The sequence below is a fragment of the Salmo salar genome, chromosome 24 (genome assembly GCF_965601325.2).
Source record: "Salmo salar chromosome 24, fSalSal1, whole genome shotgun sequence".
NCBI lineage: Eukaryota > Metazoa > Chordata > Actinopteri > Salmoniformes > Salmonidae > Salmo > Salmo salar.
Genome location: NC_138314.1, coordinates 50,992,510 through 50,998,514, shown reverse-complemented (window position 1 = coordinate 50,998,514; position 6,005 = coordinate 50,992,510). Strand labels below are relative to the sequence as shown.

The window sequence follows — 6,005 nt, the reverse complement described above, 5'->3', positions numbered from 1 at the left end:
CAGCTAGAAATTATATCATTGAACGCGAAGACCGACGAAACATTCATTCTATGACGACATTAATGAATGTCGCTTTGAAAGATCCATTCTAACCGAGAGAGAGAGAGAGAGAGAACTCTCCAACAGAACGACTCTCCAACAAGGATCCCGACGACACACTGAGCGTAAATATATATTGATTGCAATTGTTCCCGAATGAGTGAGCGTTCATGTGCAAAGGCTTAGCATATCAATTGTTAATATTAATGAACCCTGTGTGCCTCCTCAGCTGACCTTTTATGACGCTTTGTGTAACAGGCCGCCATGCCTGTTTAGCCCACTAGGGCACTTTACTCTACCAATTCTTTGTGACGATAATTACTGTTTGTATGCTTTCTGTGAATTACTTAGTTTAGTAAATAAATGATTTTAAGACAATTGATGTATGGATGACTCTTAGTAAAGGCTGGGTTCGTGCAGATACAACAATTTACGACGTTTGGAATGAGACTGGACGTGAGGTAAAATACACCATTTAAACCAGAAGATAATCTGCCTATACTATAATATAATATTATAATATAGGAAAGTTATATTAGGAAAATTATAACTTTGTAATCTGAATATTTTCCTTGGTGCCCCGATCTCCTAGGTATTTACAATTAAACGATTAATCATTTTAATCGCGTGATAATAATTACAGGGAGTTAATTGATAAACATGTATTCAGTTTAATGGTACCCCAAAGACACGACACTAGTCTTTCCTGCCTTTTTAATAGGATCAAAGTTCCTTGTGTTGTCAGTTAGCATCTGCCTTGTACAGTATTTATAAGACAAATAAGAATATTGTTGCTGAATGCTGCTTGTGTGTGCTTTGTGCTCCCTTGCCCTGTTCAAATGATGAAAGGAAATAAAGCTGGTGAGTGGAACTGGACTGGTGTCTGATGGCCGTGTGTTTTCCATGGTGGAATTAAAACCCTTTGTCCGTTTATTTGCCACAAGGCTCAAATATTTGGCCTCGCTTTGAAATGTAAGCAAGGTTTGTTTGTATTTTATCCAACTACCTGTGCTAAAAAGTGATGGCTACAGTGTTTGTAATTTCTTCTACTTTTTCAGTGACACAAAGTTCAAGCTGCTTATCTAATTGGTGAAAATGCAATGTCTGTTTATCAGACTCACTTTGACTATATATGTTATAGCAAGAGATGGTTTCTCGCAAATAAGAATATTGTTGCTGAATGCAGCTTGTGTGTGCTTTGTGCTCCCTTGCAATTATTGGGGACTTCACCCGAGCGTCGGGAGTGGTTCTTAACCACGCAAAGTCTTCCGTTAACCTCTTACATCTAGACGTTCCGCTAGCGGAACACCTGCTCCAATATCCAATGATAGGTGTGGTGCGAATTACAAATTCCTCAAAAATCCCAAAACTTCAATTTTTCAAACATATGACTATTTTACACCATTTTAAAGACAAGACTCTCCTTTATCTAACCACACTGTCCGATTTCAAAAAGGCTTTACAGCGAAAGCAAAACATTAGATTATGTCAGCAGAGTACCCAGCCAGAAATAATCAGACACCCATTTTTCAAGCTAGCATATAATGCCACAAAAAACAAAACCACAGCTAAATGCAGCACTAACCTTTGATGATCTTCATCAGATGACATTATGTTATACAATACATGCATGTTTTGTTCAATCAAGTTCATATTTATATCAAAAACCAGCTTTTTACATAAGCATGTGACGTTCAGAACTAGCATTCCCACCGAACACTTCTGGTGAATTTAATAAATTACTAACGATAAACGTTCACAAAAAACACAACAATTATTTTAAGAATTATAGATGCAGAACTCCTTTATGCCCTCGCTATGTCCGATTTTAAAATAGCTTTTCGGTGAAAGCACATTTTGCAATATTCTGAGTAGATAGCCCGGCCATCACAGGCTAGCTATTTTGACACCCACCAAGTGTGGTACTCACCAAACTCCGATTTACTATTAGAAAAGTTTGATTACCTTTGCTGTTCTTCGTCAGAATGCACTCCCAGGACTTCTACTTCAATAGAATGTTGGTTTGGTTCAAAATAATCCATAGTTATATCCAAATAGCGGCGTTTTGTTCGTGCGTTCAAGACACTATCCGAAGGGTAAATAAGGGTGACGCGGCCGACGCGTTTCGTGACAAAAAAAATCTAATCTACTATTCCATTACCGTACTTCGAAGCATGTCAACTGCTGTTTAAAATCAATTTTTATTTTATTTTTCTCGTAAAAAAGCGATAATATTTTCCGACCGGGAGTCGTTGTTTTCGTTCAAAGAGAGAGACAGTAAACATGGTGTCGGCTCGTGCACGCGCCTCCAGTCTCATTGTACTCTGATCAACCACTTTCCAAATGCGCTAATGTTTTTCAGCCAGGGGCTGCAAAGCCACCATTCAGCTTTTTCCCGCCTTCTGAGAGCCTATGGGAGCGTTAGAAAATGTCACGTTATGCCAGAGATCCCCTGTTTTGGTTAGAGATGGTCAGAGAGAGCGCTTCCTGTTTGGAATCTTCTCAGGTTTTGGCCTGCAAATGAGTTCTGTTATACTCACAGACACCATTCAAACAGTTTTAGAAACTTTAGGGTGTTTTCTATCCAAATCAAACAATTATATGCATATTCTAGTTACTGGGCAGGAGTAGTAACCAGATTAAATCGGGTACGTTTTTTATCCGGCAGTGCAAATACTGCCCCCTATCCCCAACAGGTTAAAAAGCTAGTGACTTAAAGACGCATTAGCGACTTAAAAAAAAAAACACCCACCTGTCACCAGGGAAGCATTGGGTGGGGAGGAGCCAACTTTTGCCAAACTGCTGAGGTCTGCCGAGACCCCCGGGTGCCCGGCGAGTGCAGGGGTCAATTTGTGGGTTATCACTTCTCGTCCTTTTGGCTCAGATCAAGCTCGGTACTGCGGTGCCTCAAAGCTCGCTGAGTTCAAAGCCGATGGCCGATGTACGGCTGAGTTTTACCTCGGTTTTGGGGTATGCTTGGACCGGTGGTCCTCGAAGTCCTGACGGCCGTCCTCGAGACTGGAGTCCCGGGCAGGTCGATGGCTGTAGGCGTGCTGTCCCTCCTCTACAAGAAAGGGGACGCCGCTGACCTTAGAAACTGGCGGCCGTTGACCATGCTGTGCTGATCAGGGACTCCATCGCCTGGCTTGAGGATATAAGGCTACCTCTGATGGTAGCGGCGCTTGATCAGGCCAAGGCTTTTGATCGCGTCAGTAGGGCTTTTCTTTTCAGAGTGTTAGGTAGGTTAGAGTTTAGTGATCGCTTTATAAAGTGGATCAAGATTTTGTATGTGGGAGCGGGGTGCCGGGTGAGCATAAACAGCCATCTGGGTGACGTGTTTGGCCTCTCCTCAGGGGTCAGGCAGGATGCCCGCTCTCGGCACTCCTTTTCATGCTCTGTATGGAGCCCCTGGCGGCTGCCATTAGGGCTGACGCAGGGGTGGAGGGCTTGCTGGTCCCTGGGAGCGGCGGTTTGCGTGTTAAGGTGACACAGTACGCCGATGACACCACCTTGCTTTTGTGCAAGGACTCGTGCCTGCTAAGGTCTCTGGCCATAATTGGAGACTTTACCCGCGCGTCGGGAGCGGTCCTTAACCTCGCCAACTCGTCTGTTAAGTATTTCGGCAGATGGCGGGGCAGGACGGACGTGCCCGGGGGACTCTCTCTCTGTAATGGGGCCCTGAGGATTCCTGGGGTCCATTTTGAGACCTCCGGCTCCGCGACACTGAACTGGAACACGAGAGTTGCTGTGGTACAGAGGAAGCTGGCAATGTGGAAGGCCAGATCCTTGTCTTTCTTGGGCAAGGTCCTGGTCCTGAAGGTGGATGTACTGCCTTCCCTTCTGTACTTGGCATACATCTATCCATTGCCAGCGAGCATGAGGAGGGGGCTAGTAAGGCTCGTGTTTCAGTTCATGTGGGGGGGCAGATATGAGTATGTCGCCAGGGCTCGCATGCTCTCAACCATCGGGGAGGGAGGGAGGGGAGTTCCACACTTCCCACTCAAGCTGGACTCGATTTTTGTTTTGTTTTTGTTGAATGAGCTCGCTAATCTAGTGATTCATCCCTCCGGTTATTTCCTGCGGGTGTTTTTCTCGTACCAGGCGAGAAGCATAATGGTGTGGTCCAACACGGGTCCTCGGGCTGAACAGCTGCCGTGGCACTTCAGCCATGCGGCGAAGTGGCTACGTGCGCATCCCGAGGTTGAAGTTGCCCGAGTAGGTTTGGACCACAGACGCCTGTACGAGGAGGTCAGACGGACCGTTTGTGCACCCCCTGTGGTGGGTACCCCATACAGGTGCGGGGCCTAGACAATCGTCTTAAGGATCTAAATTGCTTAAGCCTCCACAAGTGCTTGCCGGTAAAATCCATCATGTACCGGCATAGCTTGGCACGGTCGCCCCAGTGCCCGAGACCAACTTGTGGTGGGGAGGAGACAATACGCCACATGTACTGGGACTGTGCTTTCGCAGGAGTAGTGTGGGCCAGGGCGAGGGTGGAGAGAGGGGTAGGGAGAGCAGGGGGGTAGGTAGTGATCGTTTTCTGTTGTGGCTGCTTATCAGTCTTTTTAAGAAAGGGCTGTGGGACGCCAGGCAGGGGCTGGTTAAGTCGGGGGCAGACTGGGGGGGTGGAGGGAATAGTGAGGAGAGTGGAGGGAGATTTGAGGGGAGGAGAGGAAGTGGGGTCACCATGCTGCCTTAGAGCGGTGGAAAGGGGGGTTGGGGCTGGTCAGGTAGTTAAGGTTTAGAATGTAGGTTGGCAGGTTTTTGGGGTTTTGGATTGCTTATGTTTATTGATGGCTTGTGTTTATATTTTATTTTAATTACATTTTTTGATTTTTTTGCTGCAGCCCCCTGGAAAAGATTGGGGGAGGGTGTTGGTTGCCCATCTCTTCCCAGAGAGAAAGGGTTTCAGGGTTTTTGAAAAATCGATGGGTTGTTTTTTGTTACAAGTTTTGTTTGGATATGGGCATCTAAAAGGTTAAAAGACGTGAATTGTTCACTGTGTAAATGTTTGAAAAGTTAGAATAAAAGCTTTGAATCATCATCTGTTCTTATCAGTTTAATATCTGATACGTCCCCCATCGGGGGACTACATATTAAATGGATTTTTTGAACAGGGAGTTGGAAATGGGGCTTGCTCCGTCCGCTCCACGCATCGACCCGGTATTGCAGTACCTCCGGGAACGGTGCAACACTTTTCTCCCATTGTCAAGGGAAAAAAATACACAAAGGTATGTAAACAGCTAGCAGAAGAAGAGAAGAGAAGGAAAGAAAAAAGAAGAAACATCCAAACTGAAAGAAGGGCGAAGCGCCCTTCATGGGGTCCCCCGTTTTCCCTCCATTTTACTTAAAAAAAAAAAAAACATTGGCCAGGATTGTGTGTGTGTGTGTGTGTCTCTGTGTGTGTCTGTGTTTTTGACCCCCCAAAAAATACAATCACTTCACCAGGATTGTTTGTCTGTCTGTCTCTGTCTGTCTGTATCTTTCTGTCTGTCTGTGACTTTTTACCTACAGCCCTCAAACTTGGAAGGTTCGGGGACCACCAGCGGGAACCCGGCCTATAGTGCACAGTGTGTGTCTCGGGCCCCGACCTCTGACTTCCATACAACTCTGGTTTCTCTTCATTAGGCACAAGCCTTTCGCCTTTTACTAAAGACTTCTGTGGAGAGAAACACTTATGAGTTCAACGTGTTTTTGGAAGGGCTTTGCTTCTGGCAGAGCCCGGTATCTTGTTTCAAGAGAAATTGACAGAGATGACACCCAGACTTTTTGCTCAGGCGTTTGACTTGAAGCCGGCTGACCGGCGTATTTTTCCACTCAAAGTAGTCGCTCGGCCAATTGAGTTCAAGCCCGACGACGACTGGCATATTTGCCGGGCTTTGAACAAATAGTCGCACTAGGCTTAAAGAGCTAGTGACTTAAAGACGCATTAGCGACTTTAAAAAAAAAACACCCGCCTGTCACCA

At 45.7% G+C, this 6,005-nt stretch overlaps 1 non-coding gene and 1 pseudogene across 1 annotated transcript; both read left to right on the top strand.

Annotated features, from left to right (window-relative positions):
* The first annotated feature begins 5,066 nt into the window (after positions 1-5,066).
* Positions 5,067-5,236, top strand: LOC123730445 (uncharacterized; annotated as a pseudogene).
* Positions 5,237-5,644: 408 nt separating this feature from the next.
* On the top strand, positions 5,645-5,761 carry LOC123730453 (U5 spliceosomal RNA). The gene has a single exon (XR_006761897.1). It is a non-coding gene; the product is annotated as a U5 spliceosomal RNA (small nuclear RNA).
* Positions 5,762-6,005: the final 244 nt, after the last annotated feature.